This window comes from Mustela nivalis (genome assembly GCF_964662115.1).
Source record: "Mustela nivalis genome assembly, chromosome: 3".
NCBI lineage: Eukaryota > Metazoa > Chordata > Mammalia > Carnivora > Mustelidae > Mustela > Mustela nivalis.
In genome coordinates, this window is record NC_139022.1 from 62,112,513 (window position 1) to 62,139,255 (window position 26,743).

At 35.5% G+C, this 26,743-nt stretch overlaps 1 long non-coding RNA gene across 1 annotated transcript in view; it reads right to left on the bottom strand.

The window, feature by feature from the left end:
- The window catches only part of LOC309861210, a 309,191-nt gene that overhangs the window by 17,535 nt on the left and 264,913 nt on the right, over positions 1-26,743 (bottom strand). Inside the window, exon 10 of the long non-coding RNA XR_014309815.1 lies at positions 10,726-10,827. This is a non-coding gene — a long non-coding RNA (uncharacterized lncRNA). The remainder of the gene's footprint in view (positions 1-10,725; positions 10,828-26,743) is intronic.

Genomic DNA, 26,743 nt, shown 5'->3' on the forward strand with positions numbered 1-26,743 from the left:
ATTTACAATAGCACCAAAAACCATAAGATACCTTGGAATAAACCTAACCAAAGTGATAAAGGATTTATACTCTAGAAACTACAGAACACTTATGAAAGAAATTGAAGAAGACACAAAAAGATGGAAAAACATTCCATGCTCATGGATCAGAAGAAAAAACATTGTTAAAATGGTTATACTGCCCAGAACAATCTATACCTTCAATGTCATCCCAATCAAAATACCAACAGCATTTTTAAAGTGCTGGAACAATCAATCCTAAAATTCATATGGAACCAGAAAAGACCTCAAATCACCAATAAAATGTTAAAAAAGAAAAACAAAGCTGGGGATACCAGGTTGCGTGGTTTTAAACTATATCACAAAACTGTGATCACCAAGGCAACATGGTACCAGGATAAAAACAGACACATTGATTAATGGAACAGAATAGAGAGCACAAAATGGACCCTCAACTCTATGGTCAACTAGCCTTTGACAAAGCAGGAAAAAATATCCAGTGAAAGAAAGACAGTCTCTTCAATAACTGGTGCTGGGAAAATTGGACAGCTATATAGAGAAGAATGAAACTTGACCACTCTCTTACACCATGCACAAAGATAAACTCTAAATGGATGAAAGCCCTCACTGTGAGACAGGAATTCATCCAAATCCTAGAGAAGAACATAGGCAGTAACCTTTTCAACATCGGCCACAGCAACTTCTTTCAAGATACATCTCCAAAGGCAAGGGAAACAAAAGTGAAAATGAACTTTTGGGACTTCACCAAGATAAAAACCTTCTTCACAGCAAAGGAAACAATCAACAAAACCAAGAAGCAATCTGCAGAATGGTAGAAGATATTTGCAGATGACACTAAGCCACCCAGGTGCCCACAAAATAAAGGGCTGATATCCAATATCTATGAAGAACTTCTCAAACTCAACACCCAAAAAACAAATAATCAAGTCAAAAAATGGGCAGAAAACATGAATAGACACTTCTCCAAAGAAGACATACAAATGGCTAACAGACACATGTAAGAATTTTCATCATCATTAGCCATCAGGGAAATTCAAATTAAAACCACATTGAGATACCACCTTACACCAGTAAGAACGGCAAAAATTGACAAGGCAAAAAGCAGCAAATGTTGGGGAGGTTGTAGAGATAGGGGAACCCTCTTACACTGTTGGTGGGAATGCAAGTTGGTGCAGCTACTTTGGAAAACACTGCCAAGATTCCTCAAAAATTTAAAAATGGAGCTACCCTCTCACCCAGCAATTGCACTTCTGGATATTTACCCCAAAGATACAGATGCAGTGAAGAGAAGCGCCACATGTACCCCAATGTTAATAGCAGCAATGTGCACAATAGCCAAACTGTAGGAAGAGCTGAGAGGTCCTTCATTAGATAAATGGATAAAGATGTGGTCCATATAAACAATGGAATATTACTCAGCCATCAGAAAGGATGAAAACCCAACTTTTTTTTTTTTAAAGATTTTATTTATTTATTTGACAGAGAGAAATTACAAGTACACTGAGAGGCAGGCAGAGAGAGAGAGAGAGAAGGAAGCAGGCTCCCTGCTGAGCAGAGAGCCCGACGCGGGACTCGATCCCAGGACCCTGAGATCATGACCCGAGCCGAAGGCAGCGGCCCAACCCACTGAGCCACCCAGGCGCCCCGAAAACCCAACTTTTGTTTCAACAAGGATGAAACTGGAGGAGATTATGCTAAGTGAACTAAGTCAGGCAGAGGAAGTCATTATCATATGGTTTCACTTATATGTGGAACATAAGGAATAGCATGGAGGACCTTAGGAGAAGGAAAGGAAAAATGAATGAGGGGAAAATCAGAGGGGCAGATGAACCATGAGACTCTGGACTCCAAGAAACAAACAGGGTTACAGAGGGCTGGGGAGTTGGGGGATGGATTAGCCTGGTATGGGTATTAAGGAGGGCACATATTGCATGGAGCACTGGGTGTTATACGGAACAATGAATCAAGGAACACTATATCAAAAGCTAATGATGTACTGTATGTATATAATATAACATAATAATAGTACATACTGTATGTACTTAATATAACATAATAATGGGGGGTGGAGCCAGTACCACATCATAACCAAAATCTTCAGCACATTAGGAATAGAAGACAATTTCGTTAATATGTCTTAATAATATAAATAATAAAGGAAAAATAAATGAAATAGATACACACAAAAAAACCCACCACATAATACAATAGTTCAATAAAATCAGGAGCTGATTCTTTGAAAAGATCAACAAAATTAATAAACCTTTAGCCAAACTCATCAAGAAAAAGAGAGAACTCAATAAATAAAAATAAATAATAAATAATAAATAAATAAATGAAATCACAAATTGGAGGAGAAGAGAAATTATAATCAATGCTACAGAAACATAAAGCATTATGAGAATTATAATCTCTTACAAAATTATAAGGCAATAATGTGGGTAACTTAGAAGAAAAGGATAAATTTCTAGAAATGTATAACCTTCCAAACTGAATCAGGAAAAAATAGAAAATCTGAATAGACAAATTACAAGCAATGAACCTGACTCAGTAGTCAAAATCTCCCAACATACTAGAGCCCGAGACTAGATGGTTTCATAGATGAAATCTACCAAACATTGAAAGAAGAGTTAGTACCTATTCTTTTCAAACTATTCCATAAAATAGAAGAGGAAAGAAAACTTACAAATTCAGTCTACAATGCCAGTATTACCCTAATATCAAAACCAGACAAAGACATTACCAAAAAAAAGAACTATAGGCCCATCTCTCTGATAAACACAGATGCAAAAAATCCCAAACAAAATAGTAACCAAACAAATCCAAGGATACAACGAAAAAAATCATTCACCACCGTCAAGTGGGATTTATTCCTGGGATGCAAGGATGGTTCAGTCTTGCAAATCTATCAGTGTGATACATTGCATCAATAAGAGAAAGGATAAAAACCATATGGTCATTTTAATAAATGCAGAAGAAGCATTTGACCAAATAAAACACCAATTCATAATGTTTCTAAAGTAGGTTTAGAGGGAACATATCTCAACATAATAAAGGTAATATATGGAAACTCAAAGCAAACATCATACTCAATGGTGAAAAACAGATTTTTCCCTAAGATCAGGAAAAAATAGGGATGTGAACCCTTACCATTTGTATTCAACATAGTACTACAAGTACTAGTCACAGCAATTAGATAAGAAGAAGAAATAAAAGGTATCCAAAATGGTAAAGAAGAAGTAAAACTTTGCAGATGACATGAGACGATATACAGAAAACCCTAAAGACTTCACCAAAAAACTACTAAAACTATTAAAAGAATTTGGTAAAGTGACAGGATACAAATTAATATGTAGAAATCCATTGCATTTCTATTCACTAATAATGAAGTAGCAGAAAGAGAAATTAAGAAAACAAAGCCATTTATAATTTCTCAAAACAAACAAACAAACAAACACAAAAACCCTCGGAATAAATTTAACCAAGGAGGTAAAATACCTATACCTCAAAACCTGTAAAACACTGATGAAAGAAACTGAAGATGATACAAATAAATGGGAAGATGGTCCATGCTCATGGATTGGAAGAACCAATATTATTAAAATGTGTGTACCACCTACAGCAATCTACATATCTAATGCAATCCCTATCAAAATACCAATAGCATTTTTCACAGAACTAGAACAAATAATCCTAAAATTTTTATAGAACCACAAAGACTTCAAATAGCCAAAAGCAATCTTGAAAAAGTGAGAATGCCAGATTTCAAGATATACCTCAAAGTTATAGTATCAAAATAGTCTGGTACTGAAACAAAAATAGACACCTAGATCCCTAGAACAGAATAGAAAGCACAAAAATAAACCCAGGCTTTTATGGTCAATTAATCTATGACAAAGGAGGCAAGAAGATACAATGGGGCAAAGATGATTTCTTCAACAAATAGCGGCGGGAAAACTAGACAGCTATATGTAAGAGAAAGAACTGGGCCACTTTCTTACACCATACACAAAAATAAACTCAAAATTAACTAAAGACCTAACCGGAGACATGAAACCATAAAATTCCTAGAAGAAAATAGGCAGAAATTTCTTTGATATCAACTGTAGCAACATTTTTCTAGATATGTCTCCTCAGGCAAGGGAAACAAAAGAAAAAATAAACTATTGGGACCACACCAACATAAAAAGCTTTTGCAGAGTGAAAAGAAATCATCAACAAAATGACAAGGCAACCTATTGAATGGGAAAAGATATTTGTAAATGATATATCTGACCAGGGGTTAATACCTAAAATATAAAAGAACTCATACAACTCAACATCAACCCCCCCCCCCCCACAAATAATCCTATTTAAAAAACAGGGGTGCCTCAGTGGCTCAGTAGGTTAAAGCCTCTGCCTTCAACTCAGGTCATGATCCCAGGGTCCGGGGATTGAGCCCCACATCGGGCTCTTCGCTCAGTGGGGATCCTGCTTCCTCCTCTCTCTCTGCCTACCTCTCTGCCTACTTGTGATCTCTGTCTGTCAAATAAATAAATAAATAAATTAAAAAATTGACAGACTTGGGGTGCCTGGGTGGCTCAGTCATTAAGTGTCTGTCTTTGGCTCAGGTCATGATCCCAGTGTCCTGGGATCAAGCCCCATATTGGGCTCCCTGCTCAGAGGGAAGCCTGCTTCTCCCTATCCTGCTTCCCCTGTTTGTATTCCCTCTCCCACTCTCTCTGTCAAATAAATAAATAAAATCTTAAATAAAATAAAATAAAATAGAAAATGGGCAGACAGCCTGAAAAGACATTTCTCCAAAGACAACATGCAGAGGGCCAATCAACACAGGGAAATATGATCAACATTACTTATCATCAGTGAAATACAAATCAAAACCCAAATAAGATATCATTTTACATCTATCAGAATGGCTAGAATCAAAAAGATGAGAAATAACAAGTGTTGACAAGGATGTGGAAAAAAGGTACCCTTGTACACTGTCAGTGGAATGTAAATTGGTGTAGACACTGTGAAAACATTATGTAGGTTCCTCAAAAAATTAAAAACAGAACTACCATATGATCTGGTAATTCTACTGCTAGATGACATTTACTCAAGGAAAATGAAAACACTAATTGGAAAAGATATATTCACCCCTATGTTTATTGTAGCATTATTTACAATTGCCAACATATGGAAGTAAGACAAATGTCCACCCATAAATGAATGGATAAAGAAGATGTGATTTACGTGTATACACACACACACACACACAAATATATATACGATGGAACATTACTCAGCCAAAAAAAAAAAAAGAGAGAGAGAATGAAATGTACCCATTGGTAATGACATGGATGCACCTAAAGGGTATAATGCTAAGCAAAATGAATCAGAGAAAGACAAACACATATGATTACATTCTATGTGGAATTTAGGAAACAACACAAACAAACACACTAAGAGAAAAAAGAAAACAAATGAAAAAACAGACTTTAAAATATAGAGAACATACTAGCAGTTGCTAGAGGGGAGGTTGTGGGAGGATGGATGAAAAAAATAAAGAGGATTAAGAGTACATTTTGCATGAGCAATGAACAAGGTACAGTGTTGTTGAATTATTATACACCTGAAATTAATATAACACTATGTTAGTTATACTTCAATAGAAAAAAATAAGAAAAAGATAAATTCTAAAGGTTCTCTTATCTATGAATGTGTCGCCGCCAGTGTGATGAATCTACCAGGGTAACCGTGGGGGCTAAGAGGATGATGAAAAAAAGTTAAGAAACAAAGAGATGGGGGCAGGAGGGACACTGAAGATGATGTCCAACGGTGCCAAATTTATTCCACATCTTACAAGCATTTATAAGACAGACCAGAATAGGAGGAGTAATATATCAGTACCTAGTCAGATGACCGCAAGTTCCTATAACAAGTTTACATTGACTACAAGCAAACCTTGTGAAGCCAGGTAGTTTCTGCTAAAGCCATTAGCAAGACAATCAACCAGGGAGTGGATCATGGGAGGTACAGAACAACAAGGATTAACTAAAAACTCAGGACTCTGGCCACATTGTTCCCTATTGCAGGGAGAGTGTGTGGGAAGTCACGTAGGCCAGCGCACGATACATAGCACAGACCCTTTCTCAGTGCACTCAACTTTCCCATCCTTAACCTTGTCAAGGTGTCCGGACTTTGAAGGAGACACAAGTTAGGGCCTGGTTTGGTCCTTGACTCCAACTGTGCCATGGCCTCCAACATGAATGTTTTTGGATTTTCCAAACATCATTTTCTGCAGATTGCCATGGATTTTCTTACAAGCAAACATATTAATTGTGAAGAAGTAAAAAAAATCACTTCTTTTTAGTCATTTTTCAAACTTTTATTCTATATAATGCTGAAGTCTTAGCTTACAAGATAAAACAGGAAAATAAATAAATCATTAGTTTAAAAAAATGAATTTCAACTACTAACAGGAACTTTAAAGAGTCATCTCACTTGCAGCACATAATGAATACCTACCATCTATTGGTATAATTAGCTGTTTCTGTAAGACCTGGAGCCAATAATCAAAATTAACTGTAAATACTTAAAGCAACCTTTAAAAAATGCAAATCCATGGTCACTTCCTGGTTTGCTGTTACTATTTGTTTATCTAATCCATTTGGGGTCATTTTCCTAAAGACAAAAACAACCTTTTAATAGCTCTTTCCCCAAAAGATTGTCTTTTACTCATGAACAGTATGTATTTATCAGCACCACGCTCTAACCAACTGAGCTAACCGGCCGCCTTTGAACAGTATGTATTTAATAAGTAGATTATCATGAACATGAAAAACCTTTTCTAATGGAAACTTTATTGTTAATGGTAAATTCTCACACTAATCAATAAAAACTACTTAATCCATAGTATATCAAAGGTGAGTACAAAACACAATCTTTTAAGCTATACAAAACCATCACATATAAATCACATATAACCTATTTTCATAATGGTAATTTATAAGATAACTTTTTTTTTTTTAAGATTTTATTTATTTGACAGAGAGAGACACAGCGAGAGAGGGAACAGAAGCAGTGGGAGAGGGAGAAGCAGGCTTCCCGCCGAGCAGGGAACCCGATGTGGGGCTCGATCCCAGGATTCTGGAATCACGACCTGAGCCAAAGGCAGATGCTTAGCAACTGAGCCACCCAGGTGCCCCAATATAAGAAGATAACTTTTAAGGTCCTCATTACAGAGGACAAAGATTTGTGCATTTGTTGAAAAATAAAAGGAGATAACCTTGGGTCACAACCATTTGTCTACTCTTTAATTTAGACCTTTTAGATAAGTTAAACTGCTTTCTTTAAAAATTATAATAGAAATGCTTTATATTAATTAGTTTTGTTATTTTCTAGGGACTCTAGAACAGAAATCATAAATCCAATCAACAGGGGTTTTCTACTCTAATCAGCGTTTAGTTTACTAAATTTAGTTACTTAAGAATCACCTAGATAAGTACAGGAAGTGATGGATATGTTAATTAGCTTGATTGGGGCAATTATTTCACTATATATATATCAAATTGTCAAATCTAAGTCATCATTCTTAAATATTTATAATTTTTATTTGTTGACTATACTTCAATAAAATGGAGAGGGGTAAAAATCAAGTAGTGACATTATTAAAATTGCAGATTCCTTCAATCTTATCACCTTCATCCTCCAAAGATACTGATTCACAGCTATAGTGTGGCACTGATACATTTACATTTTTAATAAGTGCTCTCCCCTCAAAATGCTGATGGAAATTAACCCCATATCAAACTTTGAGAAGTACTTTTCATGATAAAGTATGTATCCAAGGTTGTGGTTCATATCAAATCTCTGATTTTTTAATCCTTTTACCACTAAGATGTACCAGATTTTCTTTAAAACACAATGGCTTGATTAGTACCCCTTTCATTTCCCCATCCAATCCTGATCGATAAAAATAGCTTCGGCATCCATTTATAATAAAGATTGGCATGCTGCCCCAGATTCTTTTATATAACCTCCTGGTAATCTCGTCTATTCAGATATCCAGTCTTATGATCAACACCTAAATCTGGCTAACTGTCAAAATTCAGTATGCGAGTTTTTTCAAATATTATTTAAATCTATGCATTGTTGTTCCACATTGAGTATGATAAATCATAAAATTTTACCCAGTGTCATTGTTTTCATGTTAATATATCATAATTATTTTTAACACCTTTATTGGGATATAATTTATACCATAAGGTTTACTCATTTAAATATGTTCAAGTACACAATTCAATGGTATTATATTTACAGAATTATACAACTATCACCATAATGTAATTAAAAAACATTTTTTAATCATCCTTAAAAGAAGTTCCACACCCATTCGCCATCACTTCTCATCCTATTCCCTCCCTTTCCCACAAACCCTAGTCAACAATTAATCTACTTTCTGTCTCTAAAAGATTTACTTATTCTGTGTTTTTTATATAGATGTAACCTTATATAACATGTGGTCTCTTGTGACTGTCTTCTTTCACTCAGCATAATGTCTTTGAACTTCATGCGAGTTGTAGTATTTATCAGTAGTTACTTCTTTTTTATGGCCAAATAATATTTTATTATATGGTTATGTAATATTGTGTCTATCCAGCCACCACTTGATGACCATTTAGGCAGTTTCTTTTTGGCTATTATGAATAATACTGCTATAAATATTCATGTACAAGCTTTTCTTTAGATATACATTTTCAATTCTCTTGGGTATATACCTAGGAGTAGAATTGTTGGGTTGTTTGGTACTCAATGTCTAATATTTTGGCAGCATAGGAGTTGCCAAACTGGGTGTACCATTTTACATCTCTACCAGCAATAAATGAAAGTTCCAATTTCTCCACATCTTTAATAGCACTTGTTATTGCCTTTTTTATTATAGCTATTCTAGTAAATGTGAAGTGGTATCTCATTGTGGTTTTGATTTGCATTTCCCTAATGGCTAATGATGTTGGGCATTATTTCATGTGCTTGTTGGTAATTTGTATCTTTCTTAAAGAGATGTCTATTTTTATCCTTTGCCCATTTTAAAATTGGATTGGCATTTAATTATGGAGTTATAACAGTTCTTTATATAGTCTGGATTTATTTGCAAATATTTTATTCCAGTCTACAGACCATTTTTGTAGCTTCGTGATGGTGTCCTTTGAAGCACAAAAGTTTTTAATTTTGATGTAGCTGAAGTTAACAGGTATTTTTCCTATTGTATCTAAGAAATCATTGCCTAACCCAAGATCATGGAGATTTACCTCCATATTTTCTTCTAAGTTTTATTCCATGATGATTTTTATAGATGTGACTGAATGGGAATTGAAATTTAAAGTGGCATGATTAGACAGCTATTAAAGCAAAATATTTCAGTTATTTAATTTTACAGATAACAATTACTAGGATTATGGGATAGTTCTTGGCCACTAACTCTGTAGATATATTGACAAAAAGAAGATAGTAACAATAAAGAAAGAACTGCAAAGTCGTGACAGGCCTAAAAAGACTGCAGGAGTAGGTAGCCAGGTAGGAGGACTTTGTCCCTCTGCCCAGGGAAACTGTGGGGGACACTCCAAGGCAGCTCTTAAAATTGCCAACAATAGGTGAAAAACCAAGAACTCTAACTCCTGCTCTCATACTGCAGGACATTGGCTAGAGAGAATGCAGTCATTTCCAGGCTGTGCAAGAAGTACAGGCTTGGACCCAAGCAGGTTTGACCATTCATTTGTCACTGTGAAAATGGGAGGTTTATTATTCTTCAGATGATAAAGAATTATGTCTGAACAAAAGAAATTATCTGCTTTGTCACTGTCCCTGGCACTCTAGTGATGCTGGCCACGTCTCAGTCCCAATGGCCAAATACCAAAAATCATTAATCAACTATTCATGTCCAGGTGGGAAGAAATACTATTTTAAAATACTATTTTTAGTAAAAATACTATTTTTAATAATAGAAGGAACATAGGTAAGGATAAAAGAAGAATTTACTGATGACCTGTCAAAGTAACTTTATCAGAGAAATAATTTTGAATCCAGCTTTCCCCTTCACATTTCCTACTTGTGTAACAGAGAAATGTCTTCTAATTCAATGAATGGATCACCTGAATGAAAAACAGTCCACATTATATTGAAACACTATTCCTTCCCTTCAAAACGCAATACAAAATAATCATGCATAATGCTTATTATGAGCCATCTTATACATTGCACTACACATTCAATACATTTAGAATCCGCAATTATCCTATAGTACTACCATGGTTACTGGACTTTGGAAGGTATCATGATGAAACATTTGGATTCTGCTTCCTGAAGCTTCATTATTCTTATTCCATTGCTATTGCCACGGAAAGCATGTCTCTTTTTTCAATGGACACTTTAAAACTAAGTCACTATACCATGAAGGTATTCTAGAAGGCATCATTCATGGAAAAGAAACTCAATCACAATATGACAATCAAGTGTAAAATGTCATTTTACAGACTAGTAGAAAGCAAAATGTCTTCTAAAGACCTGATGGAGAATAGAGCAAAGTATCCTTTGTATCTGGCATCCTTCATGTACTAAGTTAGAAGTACTTTTTAACACAAGATTTGATATTTATTCATAACACCTGATCATTCTCTATTCTGGACAGAAATAGAGAATATTTAGAAGAAAAGCCATTCTCACCTAAATGGAGTGGTTTCATAGCTCCTCTCTTAAAGTTAGGCAATGCATAACCCAAATTTTTGAGTCTTTTCAACTCCAGAATTCTGTGGTGATGTAAAATTCCTGTTTTAAAGATAGAGAAAACCAATCAGGTACTTTTTTTATTACACAAAAATAATTGTAGATCCAGGAACACAGCTCATTTTCAAATAACTTTGGTCCAAATTCCATATATTTTGATTGTTACCTGAATGTTTTATTCTTACTTTTAATTTTTCACTAAATTTGCTCATATTTTTCCATTTTGATATAATTTTATCTACTTTTTCTTTAAAATAATCTCCAGGATAAGAGTTTGAGGTTAGAAATACAATCAATTTTGCAAGCATGTTGCAAATTCTCTTAGTATTAATGTGACTCAGAATAGTTACCACTTCTTCTAAAATCAAGGCTTTCAATATAAAAATGAATACTCCTGGGACACCTGCATGGCTCAGTGGGTTATGCCTCTGCCTTCGGCTCAGGTCATGATCTCAGGGTCCTGGGATGGACCCCGCATCAGGCTCTCTGCTCGGCAGGGAGCCTGCTTCCCTCCCTCTCTCTGCCTGCCTCTCTGCCTACTTGTGATCTCTCTCTCCGTCAAATAAATAAATAAAATCTAAAAAAAAAAAAAAATACTTCCATAATCCTGAACATTGTCATGCTCTTCTATGGAAAGATGGATTATAAAATTTGTGGAAATTCCTTTAGCTAAATGGATTACAAATACAGATACTAACCTAAAGGACAAATAAAAATTTTTGGAGCAACAAATTAAAAACAGGATTAATCAAGACAATAATTCTTTTGTTCATGTAGAGATTTATCTGATGATGGAACAGGGTAAAAGAAGTAAGGAAAGATATTAAACAAGAAATGAGAAGGCCTGTTTCAATCAAGACTATGCTACTATATTCTTTTATGAATTTAAGCAGATTAATTAATTTCTCAGGGTATAATAATTAGGAATGTGCAGAGGTCTGAGTAACAAAAAGACTGACCGAAGTGGCTTAAGAAATAAAGAATTAATTGTCTCACACAGACAGAAGAGATATTGATACAGAAATATAAGTTTGGTACAGCAGTTGGCTCTAGTATCAAAGATCCAAGCTCTCTCCATCCTCCTACTCTATTGTCACTCCATCTTTAGTCTTGCCATCTCACAGTCTCAAGATGGCTGCCAAACTCCAGGCATCACACTCCCATTCAAAAACATGAAGCCAGGGTAACTAAAAAACATTTTTATTTATTGGTTTGTCTTCTAAAAAGTGAATGGATTTTTTCCCTGAAACAATCCAGCAGATTACCCCTTATCCAGCAGGTTATATATCGTTGGCTCAAAGTTGACCACATGGACACCATTATATACAAGAGAGTCTGGGAAAGTAACTCTCTGCTTTATTCAGCCTCTATAAAGGGAAAAGACAAGGTAGACTCATGGCTCTGTCTATAAATGTAAGAGTTGATAAAATAATCTTTCAGGTAGAGCTCTAGCTTAATGAGTAACTTTCAAAAATAAAATGTCATGAAAAATAAGTGACCTGAGTTCTACTCTATATATTTTCAAGAGGTTTCAGTTTTTATTCAAATTTCCTATGGTAGCATTCTGTCCCATCTCTAAAACAAGGCAAAACAAATTCCTCCATCCACGATTCCAAAGTTCTAAAGTGAAAAGTCTCTCCCATTCCCTAACTAGGGGGAAAAAAAGAAAGAAAGAAAGAAAAAGAAAAGAAAAATGAAAGAAAAAAGCCTTCTGAGTAGTCCAGACACTGAGTCATTCAATTTAACTTTGACAGGGCTGCATCTATTTTTGAGGTTTTGTCATCGTGGTTTAAGAACACTAACTGTCTGCAGACACTTTGAATATTTTCCCTAGCACCTCTCTGAATTTATGCTGCACTAAATTTAAAACAGAAAATTAACAATGTAAAAGGCTAAGTAAATAATTCTACTGTAAAAAGCATAAGTGACCTTCTTTAAAAAAAATTCAAAGAATTCAAAAGTATTGGATTTGTCTAAATCACATTCCATTTGCTATATCTCACACTCCCATGTAATATTACATGTACCTGTGCTTCATTTTTTTAGAGAATTATACAAGCTGCCCCTTATAAAAAACAACAACAACAACACCCCATCACTGAATAAATGTGCATTCTGAAATTAAAACAAGACACTATACAAGAAAACCTTGGAAGCCAGAATGTTGCCAGCTGTGAATGCCAGATGCGATTACAGAGTGACAACAAACAATGCTGCAATCAGTCTACTGGTTAGCCAGAAACTGTGAACACCCAGAAAAGGTTCTGTCTGAATACATATCCAATGGTGTGTTTAAAACTATTGTGCAAAAATGCTTGTTTTAGCCAGATATTCTATGGGAATATTTAGCTGTTACATTGTAAATGCTGTTATTTTGGTTTCTAAAAATGTCATGACAGGAAATGATTCCAGGGAGGAGTTGCCAAGATGGCTGTTGGGCAGAAGAAAGGGTGGGGAAAATGTTAAACCTAGAGAACAAGGAGCTGGAAAAGTTGAAAACACCACTTACTATTTGCAATAAAATAGATTCTTAAAAATCCAAAATAAATTTGATTTTTTCCCTCTATCTGTCATTGCCAGAAGGATTATTATGTTTTAATGAGTCCCTACTGCTCATTGTCACAAAGGTTATGATGTTCCTGCTCGTGGACTGTCAAGCAGGTTGGTAAATTGGCTAAGAGAAGACATCCAGTTAATAAAGAGGAAAGAGATGACTCCCACACTTCCCTATTTCCCACATGGTACACAAATGGGTAGTTGAGGCCTTTTGGTAAGAATTTCTGAAGGTTCATAAATGCCCATACTCATGCTATTTTTTTATTCTCTCCCTGTCTGAGAAGTTGAGGATACCCAAGGGCAGATAAAAATAGAGGTTGTTCAGGAAGTGACTATATCTAATGCCCCATTAGGAGTTTGACCTTCCTCAAAGGACTGCTAAAGTAAGTAATTTAGTAACTGAAGAGCTACAGATTTTCAAACAAAAAGAAAGAGGAAAGGGAAGAGGAAAGAGAAGGAAGAGGAAATTAATTTTTTTCATTTCCCTGAATAGGTTCATGTTACTGAACAGCTCTAAGTATAGAGTTCTTAGCTTAGCCAACTTATTTCTCATCAATATCTATCAACTATGTATCTATCTTTTTAAAAAATATTTATTTATTTATTCATTTATTTAGTTGAGAGAGAAAGAGTGAGAGGAGGGGCAGGGGCAGAAGGAGAGAGAGAATCCTCAAGCAGACTTTCTGTTGAGCATGGAGCGCCACATGGGTCTCAATTCTGGGACCCCAAGATCATGACCTGAGCCAAAATCAAGAGTAAGAGGCCTAACTGACTGAGGTACCCAGGCACCCTTGTGTCTATATTTAAGTAATAGTTTGTTTCATTCTACTACCGTTTTTATTAGATTTTCACACACTCAGAAATACAACAGACCCCTTAGAAAATCACCTTAGACAGAGGGAAAAAAATAGCTATCTACATATACATTAGTAAGATGGTATGCCATTAACTTTTCAGAAAAGTGCCACTAATTTTACTTTCATTGTTTTTCAAGTAAACTCAATGCCCTCCCCTCTTCTACAGCAACATACATGGACTTTTTCCACCTTTTATTTTTAGACTTATAGGTAATTTCTTACTACTTAGTGTGTTCCCCATGTGCTGTAAAGTATAAGTGGTATACAATTTTGTTACTCAAATTATTATCCTTAAGCCCCCCATATTACACACTGCTTTATACAAAATAAGTACGTGTGTGTGTGTGTGTGTGTATTATTAGCAGCTTCCATAAATCTTTTTTTTAACCAAACAATATAGACAGAATAAGTAAGGATGGGGGGTATAACGGAAGAAGGGAAAAAAAGGGAAGGAAAGCTAAGTCAATAAATATTTATCAAACAGCATTTTTGGGAAATGGCAGAAAGGCGATACAGCTGCCTCATATATGTTTATAAATAGATTCATTTTAATTTTATCCCACATATATAATATGATTTTAACACAAATGAGAGAGGGGAAATAACAAACAATACCACAGAAATACAATTATAAAAGAATATTATAAAAAACTATATGCCAACAAATTGGACAACCTGGAAAAAATTAATAAATTCCTAGAAACATATAATTAACAAAAGTGAAACAGGAAGGAATAAAAAACTTGAACAGACCAATAACCAGCAATGAAATTGAATCAGTAATAAAAAAATATCCCAATAAACAAGTCGAGGGGCAGATATCTTCACTGGCAAATTTGACCAAACATTTAAAGAAGAGTTAATGCCTATTCTTCTCAAACTATTCCCCAAAACAAGTTCATTCTATGAAGCCAGCATTACCCTGATAATAAAACCAGATAAAGTTGTCACTAAAAAAGAGAACTACAGGCCAATATCCCTGATGAACATGGATGCAAAAATCCTTAATATAATACTAGCAAATAGAATTTAACAGCACATTAAAAGAATCATTTGCCACAATCAAGTGGGATTTATTCCTGGATTGCAAGGGTGGTTTAATAATAAAAAATCAATCAACTTAATACATCACATCAATAAGAGAATTATAAGAACCACATGATCATTTCAGTAGATGCAAAAAAAGAATTTGACAAAATACAACTTCCATTCATTATAGAAACCCTCAACAAAATAGGGTTAGAGGGGACATACCTCAACATCATAAAGGCCATATACAAAAGACCCACAACAAATAACCTCCTCAATGGGAAAAAACTGAGGGCTTTTCCTCTATGGTCAGGAACAAGACAGAGCTGTCCACTCTCACTATGTTATTTAACATAGTGTTGGAAGTCCTAGTCACAGTAATCAAACAGTAAAGAAATAAAAAGCATCCAAATCAGCAAGAAAGAAGTTAAACTTTCACTATTTGCAAGTGACATGATATTCTATATAGAAAACCCAAAAGACTCCACCAAAAAACTGCTAGAACTGATGCACAAATTCAATAAAGTTTCAGGATACAAAACAAACATACAGAAATCTTTTGCATTCTATACACCAATAATGAAGCAGCAGAAGGAGAAATCAAGGAATCTATCCCATTTACAATTATACCAAAAACAATAAGATACCTAGGAATAAACCTAACCAAAGAGATAAAAGACCTGTACTCCAAAGTCTACGAAACACATTATATTATTATAGATATTATTTAGATATTAATTATATCTATATTAATTAATTATAGATATTAATATAGAAAGTAAGGATGATATCAACAAATGAAAGATGTTCCATGCTCATGGGTTGGAAGAACAAATACTATTAAAATGTCCATTCTACCCAAAGCAGTCTACACATTTAAAGAACTCCCTATCAAAATATCACAACCATTTTTCACAGAGCTAGAAGAAACAATTTAAAATTTGTATGGAACCATAAAAGACCATGAGTAGCCAAAGCAATCTTGAAAAAGAAAAGAAAAGCTGGAGGTATCGAATTCCAGACTTAAAGCTCTTACAAAGCTGTAGTGATCAAGACAGTATGGTACTGGCACTAAAATAGACACATAAATCAGTGAAACAGAAGAGAAAACCCAGAAATGAACCCATAACTGTATGGTCAATTAATCCTCAACACAGCAGGAAAGAATATCCAATAGAAACAAGACAATCTCTTCAACAAATAATGTTGGGAAAATTGGATGGCAACATGCAAAGGAATGAAACTGGACCACTTTTTTAAACCATACACAAAAATAAATTCAAAATTGATTAAAGACCTAAATAGACAGGAAACCATTAAAATCCTAGAGGATAACACAGGGAGTAACATCTTTGACATCGGCCATAGCAACTTCTTACTAGATATATTTCCTGAGGCAAGGGAAATAAGAGCAAAAATAAACCATAGGGACTATATCAAAATAAAAAGCTCCTGAACAGAGAAGGAAAAAAATCAACAAAACTAAAAGGCAACCTGTGCAATGGAAGAAGATATTGACAAATGACATATCTGATAAAGGGTTAGTGTCCAAAATAAACAAAGAACTCAATCAAACTCAGCAACACTTAAACAATCCAGTTAAAAAATGGGCAGAAGACATGAATAGATATTTTTCTGAAGAAGACATACAGATGGCCAACAGCCACATGAAAAGATGCTCAACATCACTCAACATCAGGGAAATACAAATCAAAACCACAATGAGATATCATTTTACACCAGTCAAAATGGCTGAAATTAACAACACAGGAAACAAAAGGTATTGGTGAGGATGTGGAGAAGGGAGAACCCTCTTGCACTGTTAGTGGGAATGCAAGCTGGTACAGCCACTGTGGAAAACAGTAGGGACATTCGTTAAAAAGTTAAAATTGAACTAGCCTACACATCCAGCAATTGCATTACTAGGTATTTACTCAAAGGGTCCAAAAATACAAATTTGAAGGACACATACCTCCTGACATTTATAGCAGCATTATCAACAATAGCCAAATTACGGAAGGAGCCCAAATATCCACTGACTGATGAATAAAGAAAGAAGATGAGATACATGTGAATGTATGTATGTGAGATATATATATATATATATATAGATATATAGATATATAGATATATTAGAATATTATTCAGCCATTAAAAGAATGAAATATTGCCTTTTGCAAAAACATGGATGGAGCTAGAGAGTATTATGCTAAGCAAAATAAGTCAGGCAGAGAAACACAAGTACCATATGATTTCACTCTCATGTAGAATTTAAGAAACGAAACATACAAATATAGGTGGGGAAAAAAAAAGGAAAACCAAGAAAAAGACTCAACTACAGAGAACAAACTCAGCAACACTTAAACAATCCAGTTAAAAAATGGGCAGAAGACATGAATAGATATTTTTCTGAAGAAGACATACAGATGGCCAACAGCCACATGAAAAGATGCTCAACATCACTCAACATCAGGGAAATACAAATCAAAACCACAATGAGATATCATTTTACACCAGTCAAAATGGCTGAAATTAACAACACAGGAAACAAAAGGTATTGGTGAGGATGTGGAGAAGGGAGAACCCTCTTGCACTGTTAGTGGGAATGCAAGCTGGTACAGCCACTGTGGAAAACAGTAGGGACATTACCAGAGGTGAGGTGAGGGGGGCATGGGGCATGGGTTAAATAGGGTTAAATAGGTGGTAGGGATTAAGGCGTGCCCTTTGATGAGCACCAAGTGTTGTATGTAAGTGTTGAATCACTAAATTCTACACTTGAAACTAATATTAAACTGTGTGTTAACTAACTAGAATTTAAATAAAAACTTGGAAGAAGAAATAAAGCTATTAGAGAAAAATAGAGCACTTCTGGTTATTAAACTTAGTGGAAATTCACACTTCCATAAATGCTTACCTAATTATTTGTTCATGTAGTCATACATACAAATTAATTATAAAATATTTCAATAATAATCTCAAATATCATAAAATTATATCAAATTATCCCTATTATTATTCTGATATGTGATAGGTTTTAAATTTGGTTTTCTTTCTCCTAGTATTTTGAAAACTTTACTTCTGGATAAGCAGGTTAATAGACAACTAGATTAAAATTAAAGAGCACAAAATAGCTACAGGTCGACTAGTGTGTTAAAAGAGAGTTTTTCTTTTAATTAACTATTTAAAAAATTGAGCTCTTAATGGTATTGATTACTTGGCTGTGTGAAAGAAAAGCCATGTTTTTACAGTGAATTCTTGAGAGAATAGAATTCAAATCGATCTGGAACTTGATTTTCCATTTCTCCTCTGAGTTATTATTGAGTTTTTATTCTTTTTTGTCTTTTGTGATTCATCTAATGTTGGTCTAGTTTTTACATCTGAGGCATCCCTTATAGAAATCATTCCCTATTTATCAGCCAACAATTTTGATAAATGTCAAATTCATATACCTAGAGAGATGAAATTCCAGCAGCCATCCCTTATCAACAAGGACAAGTTTGTTGTCATTTAAATGCTAGATAGCACTGATACAACTGCCTCGGAAGTCCTGAAAGATAAATTTGTTCCTGAGGCATCTATAACACAAACATTAGAAGTCAGAAACAGAGTAATAGGGACTATAAAGATATAGGACCGCTTAGCTACAATTGTTCAGAAATCAAGAACAACTTGAGGTAGGTAAATGAAAAGATAATTGGGTATAAGAAGTGGAAGAAAATAAAACGTGTACTGTGAGTTGAATAGGTTATAGACAAGATATTTATAGAGCTGAGGTTATGTTGCACTGAATGAACCTGACTGTATTCTAGGTGTATTCTTGGCTAACTCTGCAACTACAGTGAGTTAATTTTCACTACAATGTTATAATTTACTCATATTTATTTATTTAACATTAAATTCAACAATTCCAACAAGAAAATATTATGTATAATTGGGGCACCAACTGAAAACATGTATGTGTGTGTATAAATATGTATACATTATATATATATGTATAAAATGGAACATTATTCAACCATTAAAATAATGAAACAGACCTGTACCCCTGGGGATAAAAATATATGTTTATAAAAAATAAAAAATTAAAAGTAAAAAAAAAATAATGAAACATTGCCATTTGCAAAAACATGGATGTAGCTAAAGAGTATTATGCTAAGCAAAATAAGTCAGGCAGAGAAAAACAAATACCATATGATCTCACTCTCATGTAGAATTTTCATTCTACATATTATGCTACATAATATTCATGTAGACTATTCCTGCAGGAATTTCTCTTCTTAGAAAAGACATCATGTTAAAAACAAAATAAAATAGCTAACTATAGTGTTGTATTTTGATTAAATGCTCTATAACCAAGTAGTAAGGACTGGAAAGGGGGTGGCATGACAAAACTCTGATGAGGATCTTATGGTGGATACTTGCTGGTTTGGGACCAGAGCTGGTGAAGTTGCTTTGGGAAACTAGGTTGTACCAACTCTCAGTCCATGTGCCTGGGTAGGCCTTCACCCCTGAATATAGGGGTCAGAATGCATGACTCAGATCAGGCCAAATAGAATACCTAGTTCCCAGTGCATCTCAACTGAATCAGGTGGGAACCTGTGAGCCAATGTGGCCACTTAATAGTGAAGTCAGCTGTATGTATGGAAGTCAAAATAACAAATCCTCTCTTTTTCAATCTACTTGAAACTTGAAAACAGCTCTGGCAACTATTTTGTCATCATGTGTCATCTGAGAAGGTGAATTTGTATCCTGTTGCTGCCATAACAGATCACCACAGATTTGGTGACTTAAAAAAACAAAAATTTATTCTCTCATAGTTCTGGAGGATAGAATTCCAATGTCCAGAATCAAAGTGTCTGCAGACCCATGCCCCCTGTGAAGACGACATATTTTCTTGGGGATACAAATCAAACCACAGGCTGGAGAGGACATGGTGTTCTTCATGTCATCCATAATAAGCTGATACTACTTAATTTAGCACTGAAAATACATGCTGTGAATGAAACTAATTGTAATCTCCTTTAGTGAAGCATGTGATCATAAACAATGGTACTAAGAAGTGACACACCTCTTCTTTCTCTGAACAAGGGCATCAGACAAAGCACGTTGGGTTTTGCTGCTGAAAAATAACTGAAATTGTGGTAATTTTATCTGAAATACTTTATTAAATTCAAGGAAAAATCTCAGAAAAAAAGAATGTCAGATGATCTCACTTAATAACCAACTAAGCTCAGAACTATTTAGAAACAAAATGAACTAAACAAATTGAATCATTTCAGATGGTCACTTACTAATCACAAATATTTTCAATGGCTTAGTTATATCTAAGTTATGTTTTATTCATTAAGAAATATCTTGTGAAATGAACATTGGATAGGGGAGAAGACAGGTTTTAGTCCAGACTCTGTGACTAATCAATTCTATATCTTTGGAAAAGACCTTTAACTGTTCTTGTTTCTTTAACTGTTCCTTTTTTCTGTAAAATGGAGGACTGATAATCAAGACAATCTTAGAGGTCCCCCTTCCTCCTCAAAAATGTTTGCATAAAAATTTTTTTTACCATGATCATTTTAACATTTATATACCATGTTCTACATAGATCAATAAAAAATAATTAATTATAGGAAAGTTCTTTTATGCCTGAGGGTAGTTTTTACCACATGAGAATAAAAAGCATGAGGAGGGGTGCCTGGGTGGCTCAGTGGGTTAAAGCCCTTGCCTTCAGCTCAGGTCATGATCCCAGTGTCCTGGGATCGAGCCCCACATCGAGCCCCACATCAGACTCTTCGCTCAGTGGGGAGCCTGCTTCCTCCTCTCTCTCTGCCTGGCTCTCTGCCTACTTGTGATCTCTGTCTGTCAAATAAATAAATAAAATCCTTAAAAAAAAAAAAAAAAAAAGCATGAGGAAATTCTATGGTCAAAAGATGGCTGCCACAGCTCCAAACATCACCTCTTCACAAAGGAAAGTCCAAAGCAGTAAGGAGAGAGTAAGGATAGAGACTTCTTCTACATATGCGTGTAATAAGGAAGCAAGTCCTTTTCAGAAGTCTTTGAGCAAACTTCTCTTCAGGTATTATTAGCAAGGAATGAGTCACAGGCCCATGTCATAGCAACAAAGGAAAAAAGGAGGACCAGTATTTAACATTTTCAGCCTTTGAAGGAGAGACAGGCTCTAAGAGCACAAAATGAAAAGGAGAGAAAATTATTCATTAGGCAACAAACATGGCGTCAGCCAGACACTAAAATGACTCTAGAACCGATTCTAGAATGACTCTAGAACAGATTCTAACAGCCCCCTGCCAGGATACTGAGCAGGGTCTTCAGTGGATTCAGGGAGTGATAAGGATTTTATTGATATCAATTTTTGTTAGTCATGCCAACAGCTTTCGTGTTGTTGACATTGCCTAGGCAGTGTCACTTACTACCTATATAACCTTGGATAAATTATTTAGTATTTCTACAGTCCTTAGTTTCCTGATCTATGAAATGGGTGTAGTACTTACCTCAAAGGTTTGTACTGAAGATTAAAAAAGAGAACACACATATAAAGTGCCTATACAGTCCCTGACATGCAGTAGATACACAATAAATAGTTTCATTGTCTTTTCCCTCTTCTATTAAATAATTAATTTATATTAATTATATATAATCTAATCTACCTACCTCCCCTGCTTCTGCTACCCCTCCCACCAACTTCCCCCAACCCTCTCTGTTTCCTAACAACATACATCTTAAAAAGGGGTTATAGGTAACAATTCTTAAAAGTGGGTTATAAATGGCCTGGCAAAGTATATATTGTGATGCCTAACTCCATTCTCTCAGGAATAAACTAAGCATACATCTCTCTGGTGAGTTTCCTTAGGAAAGGCTTTAGGGGACATGGTCATAGTGAGATGAGAAGATTCTCTGAGATCGCGCATCTGTTCATGTTGTATAGAAACAATCATTAAGAGGAAACTGGGGGCGCCTGGGTGGCTCAGTGGGTTAAGCCTCTGCCTTCGGCTCGGGTCATGATCCCGGGGTCCTGGGATCAAGCCCCACATCGGGCTCTCTGCTCTGCAGGACGTCTGCTTCCTCCTCTCTCTCTGCCTGCTTCTCTCCCTAGTTGTGATCTCTCTCTGTCGAATAAATAAATAAAATCTTTAAAAAAAAAAAAAAGAGGAAACTGGATTGGTGATAAAGAATAACTAAAGCTGACAGGAGGACTTACAACTCTGGTTGATAGCTACTAATTTTAAGAATTAACCCACTTGCTCTCCTCCCATCCCATTAGGATAATAGACATTAGAATATGTAGCTAGAAGAAACCAGTCTCAATCAAGCAAAAACATTTAGAGAGGCTACCATATACAGTGACTAACCTAGGCAAGCCCCTATTTATCTTCCCCACCCACTCCCAAATGATTCTCTACTTATCCAATGGCTACTTTTGGGCCATGACACAGGGACAGCATGGATGAGAAGCACCAAAGAGTTTTGAATAAAGACTCTTTAAAAGAAAGGTATAGGCCCAGTTCCTGAGTGTGCAATATAAGTAGATAGAGGAAAAGAATAAAAGATTTTCTTGAGGAAAATCCTTTCCCTTTATGAGTGCAAGAAATGCAATTTAAAATTTTTATTTAAATTGATATTACATGTTTGCTGTTGTGATATAGCTCAAACCATTAACCACATGGGCCATGACATTATATACACTTAAAAATATGATATTCTGTTCCATTGATCTATGTGCCTGTTTTTGTGCCAGTACCATGCTGTCTTGATGATGAAAGCTTTGTAATAGAGCTTGAAGTCCAGAATTGTGATGCCACCAACTTTGGCTTTCTTTTTCAATATTCCTTTGGCTATTCGAGGTCTTTTCTAGTTCCATATAAATTTTAGGATTATTTGTTCCATTTCTTTGAAAAAGATGGATAGTACTTTGATAGGAATTGCATTAAATGTGTAGATTGCTTTAGGTAGCATAGACATTTTCGCAATATTTGTTCTTCCAATCCAGGAGCATGGAACATTTTTCCATTTCTTTGTGTCTTCCTCAATTTCTTTCATGACACATAGATCAATGGAACAGAATAGAAATAGACCCTCAAATCTATGGTCAACTAATCTTTGACAGAGCAGGAAAGAATGTCCAATGGAAAAAAGACAGCATCTTCAATAAATGGGGCTGGGAAAATTGGACAGCCACATGCAGAAAAATAAAATTGGACCATTTCCTTACACCACACACGAAAATAGACTCAAAATGGATGAAGGACCTCAATGTGAAAAAGGAATCCATCAGAATCCTTGAGGAGAACACAGGCAGCAACCTCTTTGACCTTAGCCGCAGCAACATCTTCCTAGGAACATCGCCAAAGGCAAGGGAAGCAAGGGCAAAAATGAACTATTGGGATTTTATCAAGATCAAAAGCTTTTGCACAGCAAAGTTAACGGTTAACAAAACCAAAAGACAACTGACAGAATGGGAGAAGATATTTGCAAATGACATATCAGATAAAGGGCTAGTGTCCAAAATCTATAAAAAACTTAGCAGACTCAACACCCAAAGAACAAAAATCCAATCAAGAAATGGGCAGAGGACATGAACAGACATTTCTGCAAAGAAGACATCCAGATGGCCAACAGACACATGAAAAAGTGCTCCATATCATTCGGCATCAGGGAAGTACAAATCAAAACCACAATGAGATATCACCTTACACCAGTCAGAATGGCTAAAATTAACAAGTCAGGAAATGACAGATGCTGGTGAGGATGCAGAGAAAGGGGAACCCTCCTACACTGTTGGTAGGAATGCAAGCTAGTGCAACCACTCTGGAAAACAGCATGGAGATTCCTCAAAATGTTGAAAATAGAGCTTCCCTATGACCCAGCAATTGCACTACTGGGTATTTACCCTAAAGATACAAACGTAGTGATCCAAAGGGGCACATGCACCTGAATGTTTATAGCAGCAATGTCCACAATAGCCAAATTATGGAAAGAACCTAGATGTCCATCAACAGATGAATGGATCAAGAAGATGTGGTATATATACACAATGGAATACTATGCAGCCATCAAAAGAAATGAAATCTTGCCATTTGCGATGACGTGGATGGAACTAGAGGGTATCAAGCTCAGCGAAATAAGTCAAGCAGAGAAAGACAACTATCATATGATCTCCCTGATATGAGGAACTGGAGATGCAACATGGGGGGTTAAGGGGGTAGGAGAAGAATAAATGAAACAAGATGGGATTGGGAGGGAGACAAACCATAAGTGACTCTTAATCTCACAAAACAAACTGAGGGTTGCTGGGGGAGGGGTGTTGGGAGACGAGGGTGGGGTTATGGACACTGGGGAGGGAATGTGCTATGGTGAGTGCTGTGAAGTGTGTAAACCTGGTGATTCACAGACCTGTACCCCTGGGGATAAAAATATATTATATGTTTATAAAAAATAAAAAAATTTTAAAAAATATGATAAATGTGACAATATCTCATTTTCACTGAGCACTTATCCTGTGCCAGGCATAAATTATGTGCTCTACACACATTTTTTCATTTATTCCTTCATTTACAATGGCCTTAAGATCGGAACACCTGTTATCTCCAACTTCCACTGGAAGAAACTAAGAGTTCAAAAACAAGACCTGCCACAGAATCACTTTAAATTCCACCTGAAAACTGCTCGAGCCAGTGCCTTGCCTGTGTTTTGCCCAGCCTCCTGTGCTTATCTCTAGTGTTACACTTAGCAGACTGGATTGAAATAAGGGTTTTTTAAATTTTGGTTTTTTTAAATTTCTTTTCAGTGTAACAGAATTCATTGTTTTTGCACCACACCCAGTGCTCCATGCAATCCGTGCCCTAATACCCACCACCTGCTTCCCCCAACCTCCCACCACCACCCCTTCAAAACCCTCAGATTGTTTATCAGAGTCCATAGTCTCTCATGGTTCACCTCCCCTTCCAATTTCCCTCAACTCCCTTCTCCTCTCCATCTCTCTTTGTCCTGCATGCTATTTTAACTGGCTTTTCTCGTCAGCTGGTTTAAGCCATTTGTCATTAGATCCTAAACCTAGGACAACGTAGGAGTTAGACAAATATACAAATATATATTGAATCAATGACAAAATAAACTGGAAAATAGGCAACATATGGAGTGCTAAGTTCAGAAGAAGGAATGTAACCACTAGTTGCAGATGGTGGAAAAGGCTTCGTGGGTGAGGCAGGGCCCGTGCCCAGCTTCAAAGAGGGAGAGGACTTAAATGTATGGAGAAGATGGGAGAACATTCTGGGAAGAGAATATTTTAGCAAAGGCCAAATACCTTAAACAGTTTTAGGTACTAATTCTACCTCTTGAACAGAATATTTTAAGTTGCATAGTTCATTATGCCATAGGATGAAAAAGTATATTACATTATTTCCATGTCAGTCAGCCCCTTCTGCTGGACCACAGGCATGAAATGTGGCTTCTGCTTCAGTAAGATCTTTTTCCAGATCAACAATCCACTGAAAGTATAAAACTGCATTGAAGTTGGACACCCCATGGCAACTTGCATCTAACAATGTATTTTGCAATAAAAAAATTAATATGGAAAAATGGTTAATATTTCAGGATTAACTAAGTAATCAAGTACAGTTTACTGTGCCAAAAAAAAAAGTGAATATGGAATGCCAAATGTCAAAAAAAAAGCACACACACACATACAAAAACAAAGACTTAGTGTACGTCAAGTAGCATCCTTAAATGATAGCCTCAAATTTGAAACCCAGGGAAAATCTTTTAAACAACTGAAAATACTAGTGTTTTAAAAAGCAAGAAGTCACGCATTCTTGGTTTTTATTACTCAGCTCAGAACCTTCAAGTAACTAGGGTAAGAAATAAAACATAAGAAAACGACTCTCATTTTACTTTTGGCAATTTTTAATATACATGCAGAAACTATGCATAAAACAAGCATTCAGCTTTCTGAACATATGCATGTGAGCAATGCCTAGCTCAAGAACAGAATATTGCAACACTTACTTCTTGCCTCCTCACTCACCCCTACTAAGGACAACCATCTTCCTATTTCTAATAGCAGAGATAACCTTTGCCTGTTTTTGTATTTTATAAACAGAGGGGCCATAAGTCTTGTATTATTTTTAGATCTGGCTTCTTTTACTTGACATATTTTTGAGATTCAACCATTATTGTTGTGGATAGCTATAGGTCATCCATTGTCATTTTTGTCCAACAGTAATTCTCAAAGTGTGGTTCATAAGTGTAGTTCAGAGTATGGTCCAGAAGTAAGCAATCTCCATAAATATGGTAAGATATAATTTGTCCTTTTTGCTGTATCGATATTTGTACCAATATCGATACACAAAATACACAAAAGCAAAAGTAGATAAAATTGCTAGTACTTTAGCATAAATCAAGGCAATGGCACCAAACCATACCAGTCATCATTCTAACATTGCTCAACACCATGAACTACCAGCCATGATATTTGAGATTATTTAATTGTTGAAATATTTTTATATAAC